The 15,854-nt window shown below is 40.1% G+C and overlaps 1 protein-coding gene across 2 annotated transcripts in view; it reads right to left on the bottom strand.

Annotated features, from left to right (window-relative positions):
* The window catches only part of LOC115589758 (mitogen-activated protein kinase kinase kinase 11), a 56,047-nt gene that overhangs the window by 29,655 nt on the left and 10,538 nt on the right, over window positions 1-15,854 (bottom strand). The gene's annotated exons all lie outside the window — the stretch shown is intronic.

Below are 15,854 nucleotides of genomic sequence, written 5' to 3'. Positions count from 1 at the left end.
TCTCTGACCCATTGCAACTTGCAAATCAGTGAAAAGACATTAATCTTTGCCCATTTACACAAATTAAGTAATTAATGTGCCAAATAGGCCCGCTCTGTCTTAAACAACTGTCTTATTTCCACTGGCTTTCTACATATATAGCATGGTTTAGCTAGCACACTGGGATGATATGAAGACTTTGAACCAGCTACAGGGGCCAAATATATAAACCGTGCGTACACACAAAGTACTTAATTACGCCTCTTTCCATGCAGGTATCCAAATGTATAGAGATCCCCAGCTGATCAGGTTGTGCTTACTGGTATATATCTTTAACACCATGTACACAGTTTTTTCAGTCTGTTTATTGTGTAAGAAGATAAAAAGGGCGTGAATTACGGTGACATTTTATCTCGAGCTGTTGTTTTCCCTAAAATATGTTAGGATTGCATCTATAGTTTAAATGAACCTCCACTGTGATTACTCAGTGATGCGTGAGTTATTAACCTTGTGTTTAACCTTGTATTTATTGAATTTGTCGGTATGAATTATGATAATTATAATGATCTTTATGTAAATCAAAAAACAAATACATTATCTAAGATTATTTTCCTGTATTATTTTCGAGTAAGAATACCTTCAGGTGTGACGCATTATCAGCTCCTTTCCTAGCTGCTTTGGCGTTGAAAGAGGAGATTGCATATTTGCAATTCAGGCATGAGTGGGTTCTTGGGTACAGTACTGATGTTCTGTCCCATGATGATGACTACACATCAAGCGTAGAAAGTGCGGGAACCCCTCTCCTCCTCCAGGAGCTCGCAGACTTTCAGTGTACGCAGAGATGTACTTCTTGGCAACTGGCTTAAATTCAGACCACTTTTTTTTTTTTTTTTTAACTCTTCCAAAGTTTACTGATTTCAACTCAGGGCCTTCACTGCTTCTGCCACTTTCCGCCATTTCACTTAATTTTGTTGCTGAAGCCTCCGAAAAACTCTAGTTTTCATCTGTCAGTTTGATCAATCATTACTTCAAGTTCAAAGGGGGTAACACTCTGCCTCTTCCTGTACAACTACATCTTCGCTTCCTACATTTCCAATTTCCTACATAGTCCAATCTTAACTAAATTCTGGCTGTTTATACGCGAACAGCTTGCGCGCATGCACACTATTTCAAGATGACTGAGGTGTATGAGGGAAAGAGGTGTAGGAATAGACGTACGTGGGGTTATAAATCTGATGAAAAGTTTCCTATTTTGTGTGTACACAGATTTCTACACCTTAATATACACAGATTAAATTGACATTTCTGGCCCCAGGAACATGGAACCCAAAAGTGTTTAATATTGAATACATAAAAAGGACAAAAAACAAATAATGATATGAATACATGGACTTCTGAAGAGAAGTATTGCTTTGTTTATTTATTTTACACAATTATCCGAAGGACTATCTATTTAATCAATACTTAATTTATGGATTATTGAAGACTTTGTGGGTCTTTACAAGAATGGCTGCCCTGTCATATGCAAAACTAGCCAATCCCACATGTCAGGCTCTGAACATAGTTGCTGACAGTACACCACCACTCTGTTGTGCAACGTCCCAACACACTGAGGCACACTGGAGTTACACATCTGCAAAATCTATTGGTCAAACTGACTGTAAGCTGAGCGACAAGCCAACGTCCCAAACATCTTATCTCAAACCTGCAGACTACCATCAGGTCATAAATGATGTGCTCTCGGTTAGCAATCTCAACCACACTCAGGTAGGTTATTATTCATGTTATTTCTGCACTCACAACTGGATTTATCAAACGTTTTTTGGTCTGTTTTGCTGTGAAATTGTGGGGGGAAAACAGTTTAAAATCACGCTGATACAAGTACAAAAAAAGTCATGCAGCTTCTTATGACAGCGAGCACACTGCATAGAACAGAAATGGGAATACAGGACTGATTATCCATTCATATTTTCTGATGAGAAAAACAAAGTTGCAACAAAGAAATATACTGTGCAGTCTAACATGCCCTCATTGCAACACAAGGCAGAAAGCAGCAATGAAATATCAGAAGGGTAAAACTGTTCAGGCCACTTTAAGTTCTATTTATGTCAGGCTAAGTGACTGCAGTTAATATTAATGACTATTACAATAATGCTGTTTCAGTGAAGAACCAAGTCAACTCCAATAATTTGGTGAACAAAATCTGTAATAGTTGAACTTAAATGGACCAATGATGACATGATGTAGTTTTTTCATTATGTTTGAAAGCTCCATAATTATGAGCATTCTAATTTAGCCATTTCTTGCAGATGAAGTAGGCGAATTTCTCCAACAGTTCTCTCAAGTTCTGCAGGGATTGGCTGATTTACATCAATTACTGTGACTGAGAAACTAGAGCAGTGCTGCCCAAAGTGGGGCCCAATTCCTCCTGATGTTCGTATTGAACAAAAACAAAATGTGCTACTGGATTGGTTTGCAGTTGCATACAATAGAGGCAATACTTAAAATCACCATTACTTGGATTTCTGAGAGTCATCGCAAACATAAAACAAAAAAGAATAAAAACATATATAAAACATAAACTGCTGTTTATTTAGTTTTATTTTTTGCAAGGAAAAATTCTCTTAAAATGTGTGGGTTACAATACGATACAATATAATACGATACGATACGATACGATACGATACGATACGTGCTTGACATTGGTCTTTGGCCCACAATTACATTTCAGTTCTGACCCTGAAAAAAACTGTGTTGCCCTTTTACCTAGAGGGTTAATATATTTCTGAAATGCATCTGAACTTTCACAAGATTCTGAAAATGCTAGTTCAGGAACAGTAAAACCACAACTGCTCAAGTAATGCCAAGTTCACACTAAAGGATTTTAGCCCTGACCTTGCCGTCGCCAACAGTTTTCAAAGACAGCCATTGAAAGGCCCGGATCAAGGAAACCAGACTCAGGGATAAACTGGGGGAAAACAGTCAACACTCAACTTGCACTCAAGATATTCTATATATTACTTCAGACGTTAAGGTTACATTAAATAACTGTATTTTGATGTGTTGTAATTCCTCACTTCACATTCAAATATAGTGATTGAAATGATGTCGCACCAAAAACAATATGTAACCGACTTAACCAAATGCAGCCCAGTTTTAACCTAGATGTACTGATGCCTTTTGACCTACAAATAGCACAAACAATGCTTACTCTACCAAGAATGGTTTGGGGTTCGATTTCTTAATTAAATATCTCAAAAGTAAAGTCATTTGAATTTTTTGAAGAATCAGAAAGCTTCTGATACGACACCTGACAGCTGCAACATGGATCAATCTGATATGGATGACTGATTTTAAGGAACTGCTCTCTTAACATAGATGTAAACACAGAAATCCCAAAGGAGAAAAGTACACACTGTAAAATGTAAAAAGCTATAAGTGAACACAATTTGGTAACCAGCCAGTGTTATGCAACCACATGCTGTTGGAAGGCTTTGTTTTGATGAAAATAGAATATAATGCTGAGGATGTCGGTTGCTGCGGTGTGACTCCATGTCACATGTCTCAGTATGATCGGCAGCCATGCCTCTCTTCCTCTTTGCTGGCAGGCTGGGCATCATTCAGGGCAAGCCTGGCCGTCAAAAGCAGGGAGGAGAAGCGGCAAAGAATTTGACTTATTATAGGGAAGTAGGACGCCTGCTATTTGCAGTCACTTTCCAACTTTCTGGGCTCTGCACTCTTTTCCTTTCTTTTTTTTCTTCTTTTGACCGAAAATCTATTTTCTTCCATCTCTCTTTTCTTTAACTGCATAAATATGAAATTCATCTTCTTCTACACATAACAATGATTCTCTCTCTTTCACTATTTGTTGTCTCTGTCTTTGTCTCTCTCTCTCTCTCTCTCTCTCACAGACATCCTGTGCTGAGTCTCGTAGCCCAGAGGCAGTGGGTTTGACGTCACAAAGGAATGCATCACAAGAGGTTGTGTTGTCTGCTCTGTGAGTGTGTGTGTGTGTGTGTGTGTGTGTGTGTGTGTGTGTGTGTGTGTGTGTGTGTGTGTGAATGTTGAAGGGGATAGGAGACTTTCATAACATACTTGCACAGAGATTTCACCCAGTTCTGCTGTAACCACAGATACAGTCACCTTCCTTACCATTTTGTCCATTCTGTCTCTCAGATGATGACATGTACGGAGACGGACAATTAATTGAGGCTTCTGCATCACAGTCCTGACAGCCTCCTTTTATTACAGCCAGACAACTTTCAAAATTGGCAAAAAAAAAAAAAAAACTCCATCAAGATATGTCCATCACATACTTTCACATCGACGTTTGCCTCAAGAAGAAGGCACAAACAATAATATAGCAAAAGTAGCCAATGGCCAAAACAAAAACAATTGCTAAAGTGAGAGAAAAAGTGCCTGCTCAATTTCTGTCCATTCTACGGCTGAGTCATTGTTTCTGTCAATTCCGGGAGGAGGTGGTGGTGGTGGTGTCGGTAATGGGGGGGTGCTGATGTTTACTGCAACAGGCCCTGATCCCTTGCTCCACTTCATTTGTCTATCTGCTGGTCAGTTTGTGGTGAAAACAAGCCCTGGTCAGTCACCCGGGGGGCTCACTGCATTAAGACGCTACTTCCTGGAAGTGATGCCGGTATCGGCAAAATCAGCCTCCGGCGGCAGAGCACTTCCTTTAAATAAAGAAAAACAGAGGAGCCAATTTTTTTGTTTCTGCTTGCTGTTCAATGTGTACAATAAGCAGAGCGCTATTTTGGGAAACTGAAGTTAAGAGGGGTCACGTGGCATCAGACACTGACACTGACAGACGGGAGGGAAGGGAAGTTTAGGTGCTGTGGTAGAGCAAGCAGAGGTGACAAAGGCAGAGAGAGAGAGAGAGAGAGAGAGAGAGAGAGAGAGAGAGAGAGAGAGAGAGAGGTGCTGAATGTTGATCGTTATCATATGATTGAGTGAGACACAGCACATCTAAAAGTGGCTGCATGGGCCTAGAAAGCAAAATTATAGTTAATAGTGTGTGCACGCACACACACACATACACACGCACACGTGCGCACACACACACACACATACACACACAAAGCACCCATTCTACATGGGCAAACAGATGCACACACAGACACTTAACACTGGACTCTCTCACATTCCATGCCCATTTTTTGTGATACACCCAGCTGCACACAAGTAGCAAAGCATGGGAAATCTCAGCACACACACACACACACACACACACACACACACTCGTATAATAGGCATATTTAGACCTAATTCACAACTTCCCTTCTGAAGTTTGAACAACCTCTCCAATGTTGGACATCTGAACTGATTTGTTTAAATTCAGAATCCAGTGTTTGAGCGCAAAGGCCTTGCTAACATTGCCAACCCCAAATTACCTGAGAGGGGTGGCAGTGACTTCTGAGTCCTCCCAAGCTAATACAGCAAAGCATAAATATCAATGATCAAGGAAACCAGGATAAAATAGAAACCAGTTATGTCCATCCAGTTCAAAGAGCAGCATTAAGGCTAGCTAGAGGGAGAGCTTACCACTTTCAGACTAGAAAAGATTAGTAAAAAAAAAAAAGTAAAAATTGTTCAACATTTTAATAACAAATATGCTCATATGCTTTCTGTAAAAAGGGAATATCTGTATCAGTCTCATGTCTCTACTTTAAACACAGAGGTCAGTCAAGATGTAGCAAAATGATCTTAATGATGGGAGGCAGAGAGCCTTAAAGCAACATTATGTAGAAACTGGCATTGTGTGTGATTTGGTTTCTGAGTGACACACCAATTGCGTAAATACAAAAAAATGATTTTTAAGCTGTTATTTCAGGTTAAACAAAACAAAAAAACTAAGCCATAATGTTGCTATGGAAATTAAAGGGGCACTATGAAGTTTTGGAGGAGAAATTAAAATTCAGGTTATAATCCAAAACTGCATAAAAAAAGCTGTTCATCTTAGAAAAAAAGGTCCCCTGGACACTGTTTGAACCTAGAAATGTGGCAGGGTCTGCCAAACATAAAAATAAAATAATTTAAAACCGTATGAAATTCTGTTGTCCTTTAACCCTTAGGAGGCGATGATCACGCCGGCGTTATCAAATCACGTGACTGATCTAAGATGACGTAGCAGCGAGGCGGAGCCTCAGTGAGTCTCGGTTCTGACGTACTGTATTGGAGCAGCCTTCAAACTATATACCAGTTTTAAATTGTGTTGATAGGCCAAGTAAAACCGGAGATACGATAAATAATGTCCGCCATGCTTTTTCGCTAACATTACCGTCACGTTTGCTGCGCTTTTGGTGCAGGAAGAGACAGTAAAATCTGGCTTTTCTCACGAAAGTGTCTGCAAGCAAGAAGTGTTTGCAAGCAAAAAAACATGTTCCTATTAGTGGAAAAAGGCACCACACCAACCAATCACAAAATTATATGGCAAAACACGTGATTTGGTTGCTGAGGAACAGGGGGAAGTTGTGGGAGGGACGGCGGTGAATGACTGACAGCGACAGTGACAGTGACAGAGTGATAGAGATGGCGAGATTTGAGAGTTGAGAGATTTGTGACATTTAGCATGTTTGGAGTGTATAGTTAGTGTGTTATGTTGTGTTTCATGTAGTGTGTTTAGTGTGTAGTGGAGTCGTTTTTTTGTTTTGTGAGTCAAAACAATGAGACTGCTGAATGTGGAGCAGGCAGGAGAGCTGAGCCTGAGGCATTGCCTGCATTTAAATGTAAATAGTTCCATATAATTTTGTAAGTTTCAAGAACTTATTCACAATTTTAGCAAACAACAATTTGTATTTGCATTCTAAGTAATAAAATTGGTCGTTTAACATATTTGTGGTTTTCACAGTGAAAAAAATCCAACTTTTTCTGACTACAGTGTGTCAAAATGAAAAAATAAATGTTCAATCACACTATGAGGTTGTGCTAAAAAAAATTGACATCAAACAAGGCAAGGTAAATAGTTTTTAAGGTGAAAGTATAAAGTAGTCAAAAACGGCCAATTATACCCCAGACTCCTAAGGGTTAAGGTTGTTTTTTTTTTACTATGTTTTATTAGTTTGTTTATCTATTCATTTTAAAAAACAAACTGAAGATCTACCTCTTCTGATTAAAATTTCTTGCCTAGAACTACATGGTGCAATTTTAAAATAGAAGGATTATTTTTGGTTGAAAAAAACGTTTTATCACAATTTCACAAAATGTTACGTTCTCAGAGACATGAAACCTGACTGATTTTGAAATATGTGATTAATATAACACTAATATAGCAGAATTCAGTACCGTTGATAAGCAATGGTATGGCCTGGTCTGTTCACCCTGCTGCCATCTGGCAAAAGATAGAGAAGTATCCACTGCCATTGCCTCAGATTACTGAACAGGTTCTTCCCTCTGGCCGTGACACTCCTGAGCTCATCCTTAACACCCCACCATAAAAATAATATATCTTGTGTAGCATAAAGGGACTACAACTCACATTTCGCTGTACAAGCTTGTGTTATGGAATGAGGATTAAAATAACCTTGAACACAGGCTATAGCCTGAGACTAAGTACACAAGGTACTGGGTGGATGGATAAACTGCTGTTTATCAAAAAATAGACAGACAGACAGTTTGCACTCTGTCCATGTCTTGATGGTAATAGGTTTACGTTCAGAGTCATGCTGGAGAGGGGCCAAATAACAATCCCTGGCCACAGGCCTATCTTGCACTGGTGCATACACCCACTGGCACATTCAGGGACAGATTTATTATAAAGACTGATGGGCACATACATTACAGGACTCTGACAGTTTCACAACACATACATACATAATAAATGCACTGTACGTAACTCATGAATATAAATGCCTCTGCACTTGTGGGACGGATATAGCCTACCTGTACACACGTTTATGCATACACTTATGGGCCCACAACACTCATCTTTGCACACGCACACCAAGCATAGATACAAGCATGCAAATCCACCAAAGTAAGCATTTTAGCAGTCTCAGCACACATATACACTCCACATTCTTCTTCCACTTCCTGAGACGAGGCAGATAGAGTGCATCCACAGTTCAGCCCCGTCCAGCCTTTCTCCTCCTTCCACCGCTTCCATCACACTGACGACGACTGCCGCGTTAGTCAGCTGCTTAGTGGACAGCATGTTGCAACAAACTGTGTCCAAATCAGCCACTGACCCACATAACGCCGAGTGTGCTGCTGACATCCTCAAAACTCTACCGCAAAATTCTGAAGTTTTAAGCTGTGCGCTGAAGTCTGGACAGGATAAGTCTGGGGGGAAACCATGGGGGAAAAAAACACTTGCACTCGTCATGACCTTCTTGATGTATAATGAGCTATAGAAACAGCACTGAAATAAATAGCTTAAGGTCTTTTGCAAGTGTATGTAGAATGTCAGGATTTGAGGGGATGAATGAAAAATGTAAAATTAAGGTTTTGTTCTTATAAACCAGGATCTGTATCAATTGTATGGGCTGGGATACACAGGATTTTTATCTTCACCTTCTGTTATCTCTCACCTGGTATCACATTTTGAGGAGGTGCATACAAAAGTGGCAAACAGAGCAGGAAACCCACCTCTCCTTCTAAGGAGACCTGCGAGTATCACGACTAGATCAGTCTTGCCCAGACAGAACGTCTTCCAGCAAGACAGGCGAAACCGACAATGTCGCCACAAAAACACTGTGACAGATCTCCATGGCAACATGATTCTGTTTGGTATTGTTTGTTGTTCAGAGACAAGTGTGTTAGTTGCAGACATGACTCCTACCAGCAGCGGCCTAGATATGAGTTTGGTGCTGGGACTGACTCAGCCCTGCAACAGTTAGTTTAGCTAGAATCCCACTGTTGGGGATTTTTGCATGGGATTCTCCAGGGCTGATGTAACATAAGCTTACCTGACTGATTAAGTATGACTATGTCCATTCCAAGCGAACACCCGCTTGAAACATTTCCCACGTTCCTTACATCATTAAAAGAAGAGCCTTAGGTCTATTTGGTTTTCATAACAGCTGAGTAAAAAGCAGCCAATGTGCTAAATCAGTTCAACAGCTTGTTAAAAAGATACTGTGAAAATAGAAATGGACTGAAATCGTTTCAGGGAACTTGCTCTGACATCACTACCAATGTAGTGACCTTGTATTTCAAGGAAGCTACCGCAGAGAAAGGATAGAACTGCCAAAGTGCACATCTATAAAATCAAATGGCTGGCAATGCCTGCATTACACAGACCGTGAATTTGTTTTTAAACCTCTGCAAAACTAGAACTGCCTCAATGTAAGTAATGGATTAAACTGTGTGATTATCTGTTCAAAATGCTGTAATCATTAATATGTCTGGTTAATTACCTTACAACCTAGTAACTAAACGTCTTACTAGGCTAAGGAGCACTTGGTTTCATAAGCAGTGTTGAGAGGGTAACTTCAAAAATGTCGTCTGATACATTACTCATTGCCTCTTAAAAAATGTAGCCACTATGTAATCAAAGCATCACAATATGAAAGCAATGTAACTTGATTACTTTCTGTTATTTTTGGTTTACTTCAATACCAAACATAAAAAAATAATAAAAAAGAAATATCAATAAGGTGACTTTTATTTAATCTTAACAAGTGTGTATTCTAAGAATACACACCAGAGGGATGTTGTGTGCGACATTTGAGGTGTGAGTGTCCCTATTCTTTATTGAAATATGGTAATCCCGTTAAATATACTGTTTTACTGAATGTATCTGTAATTTAATTACATCTTTCTATCCGTGTCTTCAACAGAACACACCTTTTTTTGTATCCTGATTACACAATCCTGTTACATTACATACGTATTGTGTTACTAACCAAGCCTGTTCATTAGGTTGAGGTGCAGATTACATTTTTGAAATCAGGCCACCATTGCCAGCTCTGTCCTACTCTTTATTGGTTCTGGGAAGTTTAGACTCCAGCAAACCTAGTCACTGTTATTGATATCACATTGAATGAGGCAAACATAGGTTAGCCCTAATCTTTTTCATGAAAAGCGAAGGCATAAAGATGTTTGAATATATAAGAAAAAACAATGTTCCATATAATACTTATAATACAAGGTCTAACAAGCTTTTTAAGCTCATTAAAGCTTGTAAAGGCCCAATATCCTGCTCAAGGACATTTTAGAGGACATGTGGCTGGTGCTGAGCATTCATTTTATGTAGGAATCGAGGGTGTAACCTTCTAGTCTCAGCACAGACTTCTCCTAACCATCCAGGCCTGTCAGGATAACACGCCAGATGCAAAAGTCAGCCCCACAATGCCGCTCTCTGCCTCTTCACTCCGCACCTAACTTAATTACGTTTTCTCTATAATTTCAAGCGGAGCTACGTCTCTATCTCTCACCGCATTTCTCATGCATGCCATCATTCCTCACCTGTTCCGATATTGGGCAGGGTTGGACTGATTAATCTTTGTGTGACTGTTTCTGGCATATATTGGATAATGTGACTAAAATTCAGATACTTTGTGTTAATTATTTTAACCACATAATAAGGGTTAGAAAAAAAAAATTCTAATCTGGAAAAACATGAGCCAAAATCCGAACCCTATCCATAGAAATGTACATATTCAAAGGCACTTAATATCAGTCCAAAGCCGATAATACCCGCATTGGCTTTTAAATACCCGCATCGGTTGAACCTAGGCCTCCTCTATGCTCACTCTACCTTCCTCCCGCTCCCCCCTCCCTGTCCTACACCCGTAGGCGAAGGGAGAATTCCGGCAGGGTGGGGGCTTTCCCCAGGAAGAACGGGAGCTTTGTCCCCTGAGGGACAAGGCCATAGGCTGACAGACAGTCTGGCAACCTCTGACCAGGCAGCCAGCGAGTGAGCGAGTGAGAGAGAGTGATAGGGCATAATCATAGTGCAGGAGATGAAACTAGCGCTCGCTCGGCTGAAGTTTCGAGCACGCAATATGTTGTTCACTGAGAGTAGAAATTAGGCAACGTCAGTGAGTTCACCAACCAGGCAGCAGCTTACTGATTACTATGTGGTGGGGTTTCTTTCTTATTTCATGAATGTCACGATATAGCTGTGATTCAGTATGATTACACATTCATCCTCTGCCGCACAACAGTGCTGTCATTAGTATCTGTTTGTATAATGTTTGATTCATTATTATTTTTTGTTTCAGAGCGTGTTGGAACACTTGTGACAATGACTCATTTAACGTAAGACGCTCACTGCAGTCTGTTATAAGTTGATCAGGTTTGTCCGGTCTCACATTTCCAGTTTGTAAGCGCTGTCTAATGTTATCACAGTTGATAACAAATGTGTTGCTTTGACAGTTTGGCTGCTTTTGAAAGGCCTACTTGAACTGTTTGGGAGTCCAAAACTCAAAGATTCCATTAACAGTGATATAAAAATCCAAGACAATTATAAAACCTTCAAATTAAAACATGTGGATCAGCAAGATTTGGGGCAATTTTTTCTTTGTAAATGACTCAAAATTATCAAATATTTATCTCTTTTTCCACTAGTTAGCTGGTTGGTCACATTATCCCTGCCTATGCACCAACAACCAGAAGACGAAACCAATTCACAAACATGTAACCGATTTCAAGTTGCTTTCTTGCTTTGTTTATCAGATTCAGCTAGATTCCCAGCAGTGAGTTGGCCCTACATGCTCTTAAAGAGACAAAATGTTGTTGATCAACATACAGCAAAGAACAAAAAACCATTGATCATGGTATTCTATAGTATAGTAACGAAAAAGGAAATCGAGCTTGGCTACATGACTGAGACAAATCTGCTGCTATTAAGCATACTGTGGCATCTACAAGCTAATTATGAGAGTGACAGTTTGAAACAAGCCCTCCAACACACACAAACACAAACACACAAGGGAATATTCTGTTTATGGGCACCCACATTAACGCTGTCAGAGGGGGGTTATAAATGATTCCCTGTGCAAAGTATCTGGTGCCAGGTAAAAGGTCTTGAAAACAGTTACTTATTAACAAGTCTCCGGTGCCCATGTGTTGAAATTTAACCTTCATTAGTACCATTTCCTTACAGACTCAGACAGGGGGTCATTGCTGGGTTGATCCCGGAAGGTCTGAGAACAAAGTAAGTAAAGGTAGAGGTGGGAGGGAGCGCTGAGGTTCGGGGATGTAAATATGACAGTGGTACCTGCTGCATGGATTCTGCTGTATACGGACAGGCCAATAAATCAATGACTATAAACCACATACAGCAGGTCCAGGAGCTTTTTGTTCTTACTTCTTCTGAAGAACCATGGAGACTTGGTGGATAGACCAATAACAGGTTGATCATCGATTGCTGAGCTAGTTGTGTTGTTCTAAGGCATTTTACCTTTACCATAACTTTTTTTAAATGGCATTGCAGAGAAGACATAATAAGGCACAAGGGAGCCCTGCCTGCTCATCTTAGGCTTGTGTTTGCACCTATCAATGGCACTACAGGATAGGGTTGGGCAAATGGATCACACCATCATCCATCCCTTGACTTTTGGGCCTTTTACCATTGTACCATCAACATCATGATAAGAAAGGCCGAAAACAGCTTAATTATACAGTCATGTAGTGGGGAGACGAAGAACCCTATGAAACCCAAAAACAAATCATAGTGGAATATAGTGTATAAACAAACCAACTATCAGTGAAAATAGAAGCAAGTTTTGTGTGCTATCAAACTGCCCTCATCCCCATAACCATTTCCTCTTCTACAAACACATGAGTAGGTTTTTGCACATTTGCATAAGATCTGTCTTGTGATCCGTGTGGATAGCTGAGAATGAAGTTTCAGACTGGACAAGGGGGGAAAACTACAGATTTAACTTTGTCCGAGTTCTAGAAACCTCTCTACTTCCTGTGCTCTCTGACCCTCCAGTTTCTGTGTTTTTTCTTCTCCTCTTTCCCTGCAGTTATTGTTCTGCCCCCTCACTCATCCAGCTCTGACTTCACATACACACAAATGTATTCTGCTGCTTCATGACTACGCGTGGGTGTGCAGTCATTGTGTGGGCAATTCTTATTTTGCACCTACAGTATATAATGTATACTGTTTGTGCCATACATGCTGCAGGCAAACAATTTAAAGCCAAAATCAAGTTCTTTTTAAAACTCAGATGCCGGCATAAGACATTTTTTTTATTAAATACTGATCATTACACTGGCTGATGTCTGAAAATCTCAACCTGAATTCAATAGTGCGATATTTGAATTGGACTACACTCAAGTGTGCTTGTATAATTTTCATCATTATTTCTAATATAAATATCTCTGTGAAATGTAGGCTAATTGCAATTTGACTTCTCTGGCCTGGAAAGAGGAGTAATCTGGAGATTTGCATTCAAAACATTTGAGAACGTACAATAAAAAAAAAGTTGAAAGGAGTTAAAGTGGCGGTCAAAATAAAGATAGTGAATAAAAAGTAGTAAAAACAGAATGGCTGGATAAGCTGAAGCTGCTCTTAAAACATTTGAAAAAGTTGACTGCCTGAAAGGAGTTGAAGTGGGAGTAGGAATTCGAATAAGTGAAAGAAAATGTACTGGCTTTAAATGGCCTCAGTTTAAGCATAACCTAAAGCATGAGTGCATGAGTGCAGTTTAAGTGTTGGCTCAAGTGTAAGCATTGAAAGCAGTTCAAGTTTCCAGAAAAGTGTTCAGAAGAAAAACAATGAAAATTAATTCTTCAATATTGGGCAAGGCCTGTTTTATGAGTTTTTTTCTTACAAGAACCACATTAGCTGTTTCCCCCTACTTCCATTCTTTATGCTAAGCTAAGATAATCACCTCCTGGTTCCGGCCCTGCACATGATGCACAGACATGTGGTTGGTTATGATCTTCTCATGGAGACCATCTTTAACAGCTCAACATTGCGTAAATCTATTTTGAACCTCATATTGGGGAAAGAAAAAAGGTGAAAATTAGAGCTGGACCAATATATCGGTCAGCGGCATCAGCATGTTGTCCAATATGCGCCAGTATCAAAACCTTTCCTTTCCTTTTGATCTAAAATTACTCTCATCAGTACTAGCCTAGAAACACCTGCAGCTGAATTTTGTCCAAACTTGCATGCAAATCTCTAACCGGCTTCTCAACCAAAGGTGAGCCTAGGATCTCCAAATCCTGCCCGCCTGTCTTTTCCAAAATAAAGAATAAAGTCAACTGGGAGACAATGTAGCCAGGCAGCTGGCTAAGCTGTATGCTAAGTCAGGCTAGCAAACTCCCCTCTGCCTTATCACCCGCTGACACTCAGTCAGAGCCGGCAGCAATGCAGCTGAGCTCTACCCAAGGTGACCCCCATGCACTCACCGAACGGTCACCCCAGGCATCCCTTGGATATGCCAGTCAGCATGCAGTCGCTGGAGATACAGCCATGTTTATGGATGGGATACTTCATGACGACGCACTTTCTGCTACACTTGGCATTTGATGTTACACCTCCTGCTGAATAAAAGTACTTAGCCTGTGCATAAATTTACTCTTCATGGTGCCATGGATAAAAAGTTGTGAGCAAGTTGAGTAATAAAATAAAATCTGAAAGCAGATACTTGATGGTTAATTCATTAGCGTCTAGGACTAAATTCCCTTTTATGTGTGTTGTACATTCTAATGTATTCCATTTCTAATTCTGAAGATCTCACTATAGTATCAGTAAAGTTGCCCAAGTTCCTCATTTTTGGTTTACATCATACAGCCGTTTCACTCCCTCTCCTGAAGATCTCTTTAAATTCTCGGTTAAAATTCGCTTTGCATCTAGACTCCATTCACTGCAGTACAAAGCTGAACGTCTGGGCTGGAGCGGCTCTCTACTTCTCCAAACTGAGGCTGCGCTGATTGGCAATTACGGTAGGGAAGAGACCGACTATAGATATGTACTTTATATGACCCCACTTCAAAAAACCCGAATTATCCCTTTAAGTCAATCAAGCAAGCCAGCTGGAACATCTTTGGCCTTGATTTCACATGTCAACCTATAAATATTCAGCCATTTCAACATCTTGAGGCAAGAAGTAATGAAAAATAGTGAAGAAATTCCAGCACCCTTCTCACACAAACTGTATAAACATGTATGCTGTAAAAAACATCCCGTCCCTCACGCCTGCTTTACATCATGTGTAGCTCAGCTGAGTGGAGTGTGGTGAGGTAGCACAATATCAACAGGTTTCAATGTCCCTGCATGTCCACTTAGCGTCATGTGACCCGCCCTATGTATAGGGCACGTGACAACAACCAAATCATCACCATGACAGCTGAACACCATTTATAAATGAAGGCTGTGTGATGTGCTTGAAAGCTCTGAAAAAAGCCATCAAGTGGACACGGTGTTCACATTATTTTGTCAAACTTACATTCCCATGATCAAGAATGAACCTTTATGCTCAAATTGCCATCATTTTGCAGCAGTTTAAAGTGACAGTTGGCTTCAAAAGATAAAAAAAATAAAAAAATCACGTTTGTTCATTCTATCTTTCTTACCTGCAGTGATGTTTATCCTTCTAAATTGTTCTGGTGTGAGTTTTAGAGATATCGGCTGCCTTCTCTCCAGCATAACGGGACTAGATGGCACTCGGCTTGCAGAGTTTTTCCAGAAATCATGACCTAATTACACAAGATAATCCCCAAACGTTGTGAGCAGTTTAATGTAGGAATGTTTTTCTTTCTACCGAACTGCAGCCACCAACCATCAAGGAAGAAGAAGAAAATGTGCATGTACTCTTGAATGAGAGGCTCGTGCCTGAGGCAACACGGAATGTAAACATTGACAGAGTTTTCGAAGTTAACACTGGCTATCTTAGTTATCTAACCTGTGTTCCATAAGCAGATGCACGCAACACTTCCATGCAGTGATACGGTTTGAGGTT

The sequence above is a fragment of the Sparus aurata genome, chromosome 10 (assembly GCF_900880675.1).
Source record: "Sparus aurata chromosome 10, fSpaAur1.1, whole genome shotgun sequence".
Taxonomy (NCBI): domain Eukaryota; kingdom Metazoa; phylum Chordata; class Actinopteri; order Spariformes; family Sparidae; genus Sparus; species Sparus aurata.
The sequence above is the reverse complement of the archived record's forward strand: the minus strand, read 5'-3'. Positions and strand labels throughout refer to the sequence as shown.